This window comes from Sorex fumeus, unplaced genomic scaffold (genome assembly GCF_029834395.1).
Source record: "Sorex fumeus unplaced genomic scaffold, SorFum_2.1 ptg000034l, whole genome shotgun sequence".
In the NCBI taxonomy this organism is placed as follows: Eukaryota; Metazoa; Chordata; class Mammalia; order Eulipotyphla; family Soricidae; genus Sorex; species Sorex fumeus.
Window position 1 is genome coordinate 30,308,576 of NW_026606091.1, and position 12,893 is coordinate 30,321,468.

Here is a 12,893-nt window from a genome sequence, read left to right on the forward strand (position 1 = left end):
GACCCTACCGAAACTCATGGCAATCGACAACAACCATTCAGGCAGACCTGGGTCATAAGGAGTGGAGAGGACTATGAGGTTTGGAGTACCACAAGTGCCCCTCTTTTCTGAGCCATGCCCCATTCTGGTCAAGCCACACTGGGTCCTGCCTGGTTTGGCAGCACCCCTTAATCAGTGCTTCCCTGACTTATATTTTTCCCTGGAAGATGCCTACCCCTTTCAGGATGGTTTTGAAAGGTCCGGGGCCAGAGACTTTATGAGACGCAATGGCTTTTTCACCTGCCCCGGGTTCCGGACAGGCCAAGGGAGGAGAACCTGCGGTGGACCTGAATCTTACTATTGTGCCAGCTGGTCTTGCGTAGATTCTAACGATGGCTATTGGAAATGGTCGGTTGACCACGACCTGGTTAATATTTCTTATGCTGTGCCACTGAGATATGGCTCATATTCTGTACAATACCACCCCCAAATGCTTCTGGTCAAAATCTCCTTCACTGATAAGGGAAGGTCGGAGACCCGATGGGTCAACCGCCTGAATTGGGGACTTATGTGGTATAGCAGGCCATGGCATGGGGTTATCCTGCAGATCCTCTTAAAAATCGAACCCGTGTGCTGGGAGAAGAGTGCTGCTTTACGCCGACCACACGGGGGTTGTCGAGATTCCATGGCTAAGCTGAGAGAAGACCTGGAACGGCGTACGAAGGAGAGAGAGGCTCAGGAAGGGTGGTTTGAGTCATGGTTTAATCAATCCCTCTGGTTCACCACCCTGATATCTACTATAGCAGGCCCTCTGATCATACTATTACTGATGCTTACATTCGGGCCCTGCATCCTGAGTCGACTTGTCTCATTTGTCAGAGACCAGATTGGCAGGGTTGATCGGCAAATCACTCAAATTCACTTTATGCAACTGAGAGAAACTAGCAAAGAGCAGCCCTATTCAGAAAGGTATTTCTAATGGGCCTGGGAAGCCTCTTCCTTTATCTGTTGCAGTGACCTGATCCCGTGGCCGGTACCGGAAAACGCAGGAGGAGAAGGAGTGCGGACCGGACCTGTACAGAACCCCCCCGATCACTGAACGAAGAGATCCCCATCACCCCTCTACCCTACCCCTGCCCCTCTTTTCTGAGCCATGCTCCATTCTGGTCAAGCCACACTGGGTCCTGCCTGGTTTGGCAGAAATGTCATCAATCCTCCCCTGTGCCTCCTCGTGGTTAAGGAAGGATGCCCTTGCCCAGGATACCCAATGACGGGCAACTTCTGTCACCGCCGCGCACACCTAAGACAGGGGCTAAAGCATTCTCCCCAATGACGGGTACCACGGCGGGGCGACGGACGACCTAAGACAGGGGTCCTGGCGTGCCATAATTGGAAAAAAGGGGTGAGATTGTTGCCTACTGACCAAGTAAAAGAATGCTTGATTTTTCATTCCCCCTTTGTCCTGCTCAAAGCTGGGCAACTTCCCAGTATAGGAGGTTTCAGTTTGGGGGACAAAGCTGGGCAGCTTCCCAGTACATGACGTTTCAGTTTGGGGAAAATGCACCCTCATAAATGATTTGTAAATGATGTACGAGGAACAGCAGTCTCTATGGATATGTCAAAACTGCAACAAAGCAGGCCGCTCCGACCGGTAGCGTTAGGTCGAAAGGGTCACCAGGTGGCTGACCAACGGTACATGGCTCTGCCCACTGTGACTGACCAACGGTGCATGGCTCTATTCATCGTCCCATCCACTTTCCCACGTCCCATCCCCTTTCCTTTCTTTTGGGTGGGTTGTGGAAACATACTTAAGTCTGTACCTGTGCTCTGAATAAACGCACGCATTCATGCCATCTCCTGAAAGACGGAACCCTGTGTGACTCGAGTGCTGATTTCACCCTGATGGCCCACCCTGGCTCGGCCCCGCAGCGCCGGACGTGACATTTAACCAGTCATCCGTTCTCAGGCACTTGGGTTTTTTCCAGATATTCAGGTCAGCCTTTTTGGAAGAGGTTTTTATTATCTATCTTTCTCTCTGTTTGTTCCTGTCTTTGTCTGTCTCTATTTCTGCCTTCTCTCTCTCTCTCTCTCTCTCTCTCTCTCTCTCTCTCTCTCTCTCTGTCTCTCTCTCTTTGTCTCCCTTTTTGTGGTTTACAATATAGATACTGAAAGGGTATCAGGAATATCCCTTTACCTAATTTTAACACTCAAGGATTTCAAATTTGGACAAAAAACAGAATTGTTGTTTCAGGCACGTTGGCCAGAGGGAGAACTGGAAATGGTCTCTGCTATGGATAACCAGGGAACTGCAGAAATGCAATGACTGACCACAGCCTGGGCCCTGCTCTCAGGGTCCAGACAAGTCCTGAAGATCGGGAGGTCTCCCAACCCCAGATAGGGATGGGCTGGACACCTGCCTGCCAGGACACTCCTACGGAAGATGAAGGTCCGAGGCCACCTGGGGTCACTAAGCTGGCCTGGTTTCTCATCTTCACAATGGCCAGGCCTGGGTAACCGTGACATGACATGACAGGTAAAATACTCATAGTATTATATGTGTGTCTCCTGGGTGGCTCACCACAGTCTTGGAAGAACAGAGTGGGGGTCTGGTGTTCTTTGGGAGGTCAGGAACTGTGCTCAAGGGCCGCTACTTTTTCTAAGCTGCCGGAGGTCAGAGCTGGCACATGTCCAGCACTCCCCTCACCCTGCCACCTTTATGCCCTAAGAGGAGTCTTCCACCTACCCCGTGACTTTCAGGAATTACAAGATGACATGTATTTCCTAGCCCCTGGGGAAGTACCTTGTGACCCTGGGGGCTCAGGCACCAAATTTCCAACTGTGGGCTAGTGTTGGGTGAGGACTAGAAGGAAGAAGCCCTCCACGTGCTCCCTCCCCTGCCCCAGGAACAGACCCTTTTGCAAGGTACCTGAATCCCATGGCTCTCACAGCGGCAGGTGTCATGCCCTAGACTCACCACACTCAGGAAGACACAGGGGACCCAGAGAGTGTTGGCAGAAGAGGGGACCTGCTTGGTATCCCACTGAGCAGTCAGCCTTGCCCTGGCCGTGTCCCAGGAGCTGCCTGTCAGCGTAGTGCGGAGTGTGAGGATCCCATGGGGGCCTCATTGGGTCTCTGCTGTTTCCTAGCCTGTGAGTATTTCTCTCTTGCATCTACAATGTGGGGTCCCCGCCAAACTGACTCTGGAATTGATCTTTTAATGTGGGGTTGAGGGCATTGATTGGTCTAGGATGTTGACTCCCAAGTTCCAGGTAAAGCCCATATGTTTCCTTTGGTATTTGGCATGTGGTTCAGTGAGGATGTTGGGAATTTTCTACTGTGAAACTATGTAGACAGAAGGGCATCATTTCCCAGACCAGACTACCAGTGAAATGTTAGTTTTTCTCTCCTTGATGGCCTTGGTATTCTCTTGGGCTCCTGGCAAAGAGACCCCCACACAGACACTGCTTGATGCTTGATGCAGTCACAGGTGGGTCCTGATCTCATCCTGGACATTCATCTTACTAAAGCTTCAGTTTCCCAGTGATTGTCCTTGATTCAAACATTCTCAAATGTGCATCACGTGGAGGGCCTTGGTTGGACCTCGGACAGGCGCCAGGTGACCCTGATTTGGACAAGGGAAGGCCTAAGGTCCCACATGAGATATGGTCCAGAGTACATCATGGGACAGTCTCTGGCCAAAAGAATGGTCACAGACCCCTTGAGTCTGGGATAGACAAAATAAAACTGGCCCCAGGTTTGGAGTCTGGGGAGTAGGAGCAGATGACATGGGCCAGGAAAAGCCAACAGATCTGACCTTACATGCCTGACTTTACATTGAACTAAATTTGAAGGGGCAGATTAAAGGAATCTGTAATTCTCTTACCGAGCTTATGCAAGACGACAGGCAACATTGATGAGAAGAAAATTTCACCATTGCTGTAAACGTTTAACTTAAAGAGGTGAGGAAACAGAAACATCTGCATCAGCAACTTCTAACCGTGTCCAAATGTAGAACCGTGGGTCTTCTGGCAGGGAGAGCTGGAGGCATGCTGGGTGTGAGCAGGGCAAGAAACGCTCGGGTACTGAGGGTCTGCCCCAACGGCACTGTTGCCAGCACCTAGACTAGCCTTGGTCTCCTTGGTCACAAATACTAACAGTAATAGAAATGGGGAGTTGTGCTGAGCCCCCAGGGTCGACTCTCTGGTGCACTGAGCTAAGACCATGGATTGCCTGAGGCTGCCAAATCAGATGCAAACTCTGCTGGTACCTGTAGAGACCAGACAGGGGAAGGAGACAGAGTCTGGTTGGGGAGGCGGGGCGCGGGGCAGGAATCCTGACAAAGGTCACCAGCAAGAGCAGACCTGGGTGCTAGTTTCATCTTGATTGACAGTTGACCCTTGATGAGCATGGAGTCATTGAGAATATACCCTGGATGGTAGGATCATGGCGGGGGGGGGGGGGGGCAGGGGGAGGATGTGCCTGCTAACTGTGCTCTGCTCCTTTGCCTGAGCAGCCCAGAGGTGAAGAAACATCACCCCATCCCCAGGGCTGATTCTGGTCTCCTCACTGCTCTGTGTGCCCCAGAGGCCAGATGGGGGCTGTGGTGATTGAGAACAGGAAGAGGGTCTCTGAATCAACTGGCCACCCAGGTAGAAAAACGCCTTACAGGTCCAGAATGCAATGGGCATTAAGGGTCCAGAACTAAAATGACTCCCTGGCTGCAGTTGCCTTTTCAATCAATGGGCCCTGGGCCTGCTCAGTGCCCAGCAGGGAGGAAAAGCTGTTTTCTCCAATGAGGAATGAACGCTGCTCTACTCAAACCAGTCAGGAGGGGGAGGGGGCTTTGAGCCAGTTGAAAGAATGAACTCGAGAAGGGCCAGGGAGCTGGAGGCTGGTCAGGCCCAGCCGTGGTCAGGTTTGGCCACTGCTGAGGGCCTCACTGTAGAATGGACATCTCTCAGAGTCAGGCCATTAATGAGAAACAATCCCAGAGAGTCACTCATCACTAAGCATCGCCAGAAGATTAACCGGCAGGTGCTAGTTTGTCAGGATCAGCCGCAGCGGGGTGAGCTAAGGGACTCGCAAATGATTCTGTCTGCCAAGCCTAAGGGAGGGACCCAAGCAGGAAGCAAGAGGCAGAAGCGAAAAACTAGGCAGGACCTCTGAGAGACCCACTCTAGGAGGTGGAGAAGATGGATGAGTCAGGAATCACCGAATTTGACAAGAATCAAATGTGAGGTTTGCTCTGACAAAATGGTGACCAGAACCAAATGGCAACCGGCTGAGTGGACAGAAACATTCCTGGTGTCAGAGATCACCTTGTCCCAGGTGAGGAAGACAAGACTTAATGCCCACTTGGTGACAGGAAGCCACCAGGCTTCATTCCATGTTCCTTACCATTGACCCATGAACAGGTGACTAGGACCAGACCAAGACAACTTAAAAGCCCCCTGAGTCTAACCCAGGGCGCGGGTGTACCATTGCCTCACCTGAGGTTCGGAGAGTCCGCCCGGGAGCCCCCCAGTAAGCTACTCCTATTTCCTTAACTTTATTTATATGTCTCTGTCCCTCTGTCTGACCCAGATGGGGTTCCCAAATCTCTCACCGAGCAAGAGACTAAGGGAGAGCAGGTTACCCGAGTAGGATGGAAGGGGCTCACGGCAACGCTCGAACATTGAGCGTAGAAACTGGAGTCACCACTGTGGGAGCACCAGAGAGCAGTAGGCACCACTGCATGTTAGATGAAAGTTGTTACCGCAAAATCAAGGTAGCCTGTAAACAACCTACATAATCATGCTGTGGCCTGCTACTGCCCCTTTGGGGGATAGCTGGGTAGAGCCTGCACACATGGAATACACTAGGATGCTTCCAGCAAATTCTTAGGTGCCACTTGTCTTGGTGAGACTCTGTATGATCCTAAAAGGAAAAACTCCAAAGACAGTCGTTCAATGGGAGAACAGCTCTCACCACCGGCAAGGGGTGAGAGGGCTCAAGCCGCTGATTCCCACAGTCTCCCAGCTCCCCAAACCTCAAGGCAAACCTGGACTTGGTGTTTCCAGAGCCCAGGGGCCCAGAGGCAGGACAAAGAGAACTAAGCCCAGAGCCCCAGTAGAAGCTTCGAGAGGGTGTGCAGGATATGTGTGAGGTGTGAAGATCCATTAGAGTGAACAGGCGGCCCCAGGCCCATGGTGCAGTTAGAGGGGAAGGGCTATGAACTGGGCACCGAGGGGTAAACCGGGACCAGCCTGTGCCTGCCCTGAATAGCCCTACCATGCTGATCCCTGGTGCCTCCCCGAACCAGGGTTCCAGGGTTCCAATCCAAGTAGGAATGTGACAGGCAGGAAGGGGCATGGCTGACCAAATTCCTGGAAATTACTGGAACAGGATGGCTCTGCCTTCTGAGGCTTTACCATCTGGTCTGATACATGAATCTGGACACACTTCTTGTCACCAGTAGAGTGTCACTCAGCCAAGGTTGTCCCAACAGGTCCAGGTGTGCAGGAGCAAAGAGGAGTCGGGGCCTGGTTCTCTATTACATGGGGTCTGACCGTGCTGTGATGGTGGCAGTGGGACTTGTATTACGGAATCTGATGGTCCACAAAGAAGTGGGGCGCTATTATCAGGGATCAGCTCCGTACAGACTCGGGGACACTAGAAACATGTTCCATCCACGGCCCCATCCTGCTCCACTGATAACACACTGTCTTCCTGCTGGGGTGGGTGCCATCCAGGGGGAGCATGGCTGAGGGGACAGCACCTTGGACCCACCTGCTGCATGAGCACTTTCAAGTGCTCATCCTGAGAAACCTGATGTGGCCACTAGGAGGCAAAGTGGGGTCTGTCCCTGGTGCACTGCAGAGGGGAATGGGGAAACAGGCACCAGGGGCAGGGGAGGCCATGGAGGTGCTGCAGTGGAAGGCAGGGCTCTGGGTGCTGCATCCTGCCCTCCCTCCTGGGGACGCATCCGTGATTGAGACCTTCAACCCTTGGGGTGGACTCTCCTGGGGTCATTGACAGGCTTCACACAGGGGCAGGCAGGTGACGCGTCTTGGCATGGTGACATGGCCGAGGCTTCCCACAATCTAGAAGCAATTGTCAACTACTGGCCAGACCTGCCCCGCCCAGTGACACACACACCCACACAGGCCTGGGATAGATCCATTTATTGCAACAATCGTGAAAATCAGACAGTGGCAGTCAGGGAGAAAGCCCACCTTCCTCCTTCCCTCTTCTCAGCCAGCAATACAAAGTCCCCAAACAGCCCCAAAGAGTGTGTAGAATCCGGTCACTGTATGGTACCAGCGGCCAAGCTTCAGGGCTGTCATGCGCAGAAACAGGACCCCACCATGGGGAGGGGAGAGCTGAGTTGTGACTTCTGACCTCCAAATCATTGTTTGCTAGTGCTGGGGGGATATATCTGCCATCCTGATCCCTTGGACCTTGTGGAGGGGGACATTTCTTCCCTCCGATCCCTCGGACCTTGTGGAGGGGGACATCTCGGCCCCTCTGATCCCTCGGACCTTGCGGAGGGGGACATCTCGGCACCCCGATCCCTGGCGTCTAGTGGTGGGGGGGCATCTCTGGCTTCCCCGATCAATCGTGTCAAGTGGTGGGGGGGGCATTTCTGGCCCCCCCCATCCCTGGCGTCTAGTAATTGGGGGGCATCTCTGGCCCCCCCAATCCATGGTTTCTATTGGTGGGGGGGGCATCTCTGGCCGCCCCCGATCCCTGGCGTCTAGTGGTTGGGGGGTATCTCTGGCCACCCCAATAACTGGCGTCTAGTGGTTGGGGGGGCATCTCTGGCCCCCCCATCCCTGGTGTCTAGTGGGGGGGGCATATATGGACCCCATCCCTTTCGTCTAGTGGTGGGGGGCATCTCTGCCCCCCCGTTAATCCTTGCCATCTAGTGGGGGGGGAATCTCTGGCTCCCCCAATCCCTGGCGTCTAGTGGGGGGGCATCTCTGGCCCCCCCTTGATCCTTGCCCTCTAGTGGGGGGGAATCTCTGCCCCCCCGATCCCTGGCGTGTAGTGGGGGGAGCATCTCTGCCCCCCTGTTAATCCTTGCCATCTAGTGGGGGGGGAATCTCTGCCCCCCCCAATCCCTGCCGTCTAGTGGTGGGGGGGCATCTCTGGCCCCCCCTTGATCCTTGCCCTCTACTGGGGGGGGGAAATCTCTGGCCCCCCCCGATCCCTGGAGTTTAGTGGTGGGGGGGCATCTCTGCCCCCCCGTTAATCCTTGCCATCTAGTGGGGGGGAATATTTGGCCCCCCCCGATCCCTTGCGTGTAGTGGTGGGGGGGCATCTCTGCCCCCCCATTAACCCTTGCCATCTAGAGGGGGGGAATCTCTGGCCCCCCCTTGATCCTTGCCCTCTACTGGGGGGGAAATCTCTGGCCCCCCCTCCGATCCCTGGAGTTTAGTGGTGGGGGGGCATCTCTGCCCCCCCGTTAATCCTTGCCATCTAGTGGGGAGGAATCTCTGGCCCCCCCTTGATCCTTGCCCTTTAGTGGGGGGGGAATCTCTGGCCCCCCCTTGATCCTTCCCATCTAGTGGGGGGGGAATCTCTGGCCCCCCCTTGATCCTTGCCCTCTAGTGGGGGGGAATCTCTGGCCCCCCCTGATCCCTGGCGTCTAGTGGTGGGGGGCATCTCTGCCCCCCCTTAATACTTGCCCTCTAGTGGGGGGGGAATCTCTGGCCCCCCCCGATCCCTGGCGTCTAGTGGGGGGAGAATCTCTGCCCCCCCTTAATCCTTGCCCTCTAGTGGGGGGGAATCTCTGCCCCCCCGATCCCTGGCGTCTAGTGGTGGGGAGGCATCTCTGCCCACCCCGAATCCTGGCGTCTAGTGGGGGGGCATCTCTGGCACCCCCATTTCCTGGGGTCTATTGGAGGGGGAAACTGTGCCCCCTGATCCCTGGGGTGTCTAGGGGTGGGGACATTTCTTACCCCACATCTCGGGGTCTAGTGGATGGAGACTTTACTGTCCCCCTGATTTCCCGTTTCTTGAGATGGAGAATAGTTGTGGCTTTGCCCTGATCCCTGGTCTTGCAGTGAGGGATATCCCTGGTTCTAGTGGAGGGAGAAGAGCAAAGGGCAGAGGAAGAAGGCAGAACTCGGGTGGCGTGGGGAGGACGGGGCTGGGCTAGATCAATTGGGTGAGAGCGGCAGGGTGCGTCGGTGCAGTAAAATCGAGGTGTCAGCGGGGTGTCAGGCTGCCAGTGGAGCTCTTGCTGACCAGCTGCGTTTTTTGGATTTTCGGCGGGTCATTACAGGACCTGGGTCCGATGACGGTGGACTCCTCTTCCTTAAGGACAGCAACAGGAGCGTCTCTGGATCTCACACAGGCCATGGTCCCTGCCCCCTGGGACTTGACTGACTCCTCCAGCTCCTGGACTCTGGCACTCCTCCTGCCTGGCCTCCTGTGCCTCCTCCTTCTCTGTGGCCTCCAGCTCCTCACGTTTTGTGTCCAGGAGCACCTGTGTGTTGTTCGTCTCCACGCCAATCCCATTGGAGTGGATGGGATGTGGGGCAGCATAAGGGTCTCAACCAAGGAAGGGAGGTGGGGGGCTGGGGGTGGGGCCGCCTGGCTCCCCTCCCCAGTAGCCCCGCCCTCTGACCCACAGGGGCTTCTCCCTGTCACTCACCCTTTTCCGGGACTCCTCTCCACTTTACCAGGTTCTGCAGCTGCTGTTTCTGCTGCTGAGTCCCACAGAAGAGCACCTGGGGTGAAGGCACTAGCTGAGGAGGCAGGTCTAGGGCCCTCCTGCCCCAGAGCCCATGGCCCCTCCCTCACCTGGTCTCCCTCAGCTCCCTGATGGCGGCCTCCAGCAGGGCCTGCTGCCTTGGTGGCACCTGCAGCAGCTGGTCTATGGGCTGCTTCTGCCGCAGCATCCGCTGGTTCAGCTGCTCCTCCTTGGAGCCCAGGTGACAGCGGGCATCCAGGTGCTCTTGTCGGCAGCTATTGTGCATTTCCAGGTACCAGCAGAATCGGCCCCAGGGAGGACACTGGCACTGCACCTTTTCGTCCTGCCCTGGCATCTGTGGGAGGTAGGACAGTGTCTGTGAGGACAGGCAGGAGGACCGACTACATCCCAGCCAGGAGATGCAGGGCTCAGACCCTCAGCCACAGGCCCCCATGGCGTCTTTGTCCTAGAGCCTAGGAGTTGGGTCTCCCTCTGCCTCGGACCCTGACTCCTACCTGGCAACTGCCAACTCCAGACCCCTCTGTGTAGTGTGGGCCAGTCAGTGCCACCACAGCCCTCAGGGAATTCTGACCTGTCCTTCCTGCCATCACCCAAGGCAGGCTCTTGGCCTCACTGGTGGTCTCACCAGCCCATTTCACAGACCAGGAAAGTCACAGCCCAGAAGACTGAATGGTTATGCCCCAAGAATACCCCAGGGTGGAGGGGAGCTGATGGCCAGCAAACCCCTGCCCCCTCTCTCAAAACTCTTCGAGTACGGCAACTTTTCGTGGGCTCGCAGTGAAGACATGTTGGAATGATAGGTGATAATTGGAGATGATAGGAGACTCGTTCAGCTCCAAGACTGCGGAATGTTACCCAGACCCCTTCCACTGTTACAGAGACACAACTCGAGCCTGGCCGGGCTCCCGGCCGGCCACCCCACAGCCCTCAGACTCCAGGCGGCGCTGCGCCCGCTGCTCTCACCCCAGCTCAGTCCCCTCGGCCCCCAGTCGCATCCGCAGTTTTTCTCCGGGTTCACCTGTTGTTCCTGGAACCTCCTGCCTCCACCTGTCCTTCGAAATGTTTTCAACGATGTGGCTGTTTCGGGGGCACCGAGACGCCGGTAAACCTGAGAGGAAGCAGACAGTCAAGGACCCCAGACCTTCAACCCCACCCAAACTTCATGGTCCACAGCCCCGACTCTTGGTTCCTCCTGCTCATCTCGGGGGCTGCTCATTTCTCACCGCCATCTGCTGCTCCGGGCACCTTACTAAGTAGATTCTTTCCTGCTTTGGACCCACTGGAGCCCTCCTGGCAGTGCTGGCAGGGACACGAGGGACAACTAGAAACAAGCGTTCTATGTCCCGGCCCTAGAGCTCTCTGCATTTTCAGGGTTGTAACATTCTGGGGAGTGGACAGCTGACCCCATTTCCTCTGGCTGCCCGCAGAGCAGGACACAGGTGTGAAGGGACAGAGAGACTCGCCCAGCTCCTGCTCCTAGCCGGTCTCCCGTGTCACAATGCCCCATTCACAGGACCCCTCCCTGGAATCTCGAAGTCAGTCCTCCCCGACTTGCCCTCCTCGGACATCACAGATTTCAAGCTCCTGGTGCTGTGCACCAGCCCAAATCATTCAACCCTTAAGGATGACGCTCTGCATTGCAAACTTCTGCCTTTATCAGATACACTTGATGTTTTAAAATTCTGTTCCTTCAGCTCTTTCTGTCCCAAACAATAGGGGAAGGGTGTTTTTGCACAGTTAAACCCACTGCCAGGAGGGTCTGTGGTGAGGTTTCTGGGAGTCGGGACCCTGCTTTGACTCCCCAGCTCCTCAGTGATGCCCTGAGCTCCCACCCCCATTGTTTCCTGAGCTGGGTGGGCCAGCGTCCAGCCACCCAGGTCTTTGGTCAGCGGGAGCCCAGGAGATCCTATTCTGGTGGCAGGAGGAAACAGGGCCTGGAGAGAGGGTCTCTGGGGACTCCCATCCCAGAGTCCCGGGAGACCCTGGCGAGGACAGAAGTTGCTGGAGGACAAGACTGCCTGAAAACGTGGCTGTCAATGGGCGGAGGCTTTATCCTGGGCCTCCTGGCCACACACTGACCAGTGCAGAACCAGCGCATGGCCCAGGGCTGGCGGGTTAGCACCGACCTAGCACTTTTTCTTCCCATCTTTTCATGCTCTGCCAATTTCCAATGATCCCCTAGGGAAAGGGTCAACATGCAGAAGGTGCATTGGGGCCACTTCTCCCTTAAGCCTCCTTGAGAGAGGGTGTCCCGAGGGGCGGGGCCACGAGCATTTCTATAGGCAGGGATGTGGCCGTGGCCTCAGGACACTCTGGGTGATTCCTCCCTGCCTTGCCCTCCTCAGACATCACAGGCTTCAAACTCCTGGTGCCAAGCACCAGCCCAAATCATTCACCCTAACGGATGAGGCACTGCCACGTGACTCTCCGCCTTTACAAGATATATCTGATGTTTTAAAATTCTGTTCTTCCATCTCTTTCTGTCCTAAATTAGACGGGAAGGGTGTGGTCGCACGGTAAGAGGTTTTTGGCAGGAGGGTCTGTGGTGAGGGGTCTGTGTACCCGGTGACCCTGCTTTGACTCCCCAGCGCCACTGAGGCAGCTCCTCAGCATTTCCCTGAGCTCCCACCCCCATTGTTTCCTGAGCTGGGGAGCCAGTGTCCAGCCACCCAGGTCTTTGGACAGCAGGAGCCCAGGAGGTCCTATTCTGGGGACAGGAACGGACAGGTCCTGGAGAGGGGCTCTCTGGGGACTCCCATCCCAGAGTCCCGGGAGACCCGGACGAGGACAGAGGCTGCTGGGGACAAAACTGCCGGAAGTCTTGCTGGAAATGGGCCCGGGCTTGATCCTGTGGCCTCGGAGCCATACACTGACCAGTGCAGGGCCAACGCAGGGCCTTTTCTTACCGTCCGTTGCGCTCTGCGAATTTCCAACGATCTCCTAGAGATGACACCTAGAGGTGACCCGTAGATGACCCGTGGAAGGGTCACCATCTGGAGGTGACCCCTAGATGACCCCTCGAAGGGTCAACAGGGGGAAGGTGTGATGGGGCCACTTCTCCCTCAAGCATCCTTGAGAGAGGGTCCCCGAGGGGCGGGGCCACGAGCTTTTTTTATAGGCAGGGAAGGGGGCGTGGCCTCGGGGCTGCAACCCCATTGGCCAGGGAGAAATCTAGAGCTCCCAGGGGCAACCTCACAATGAAGGCTGCACCAGC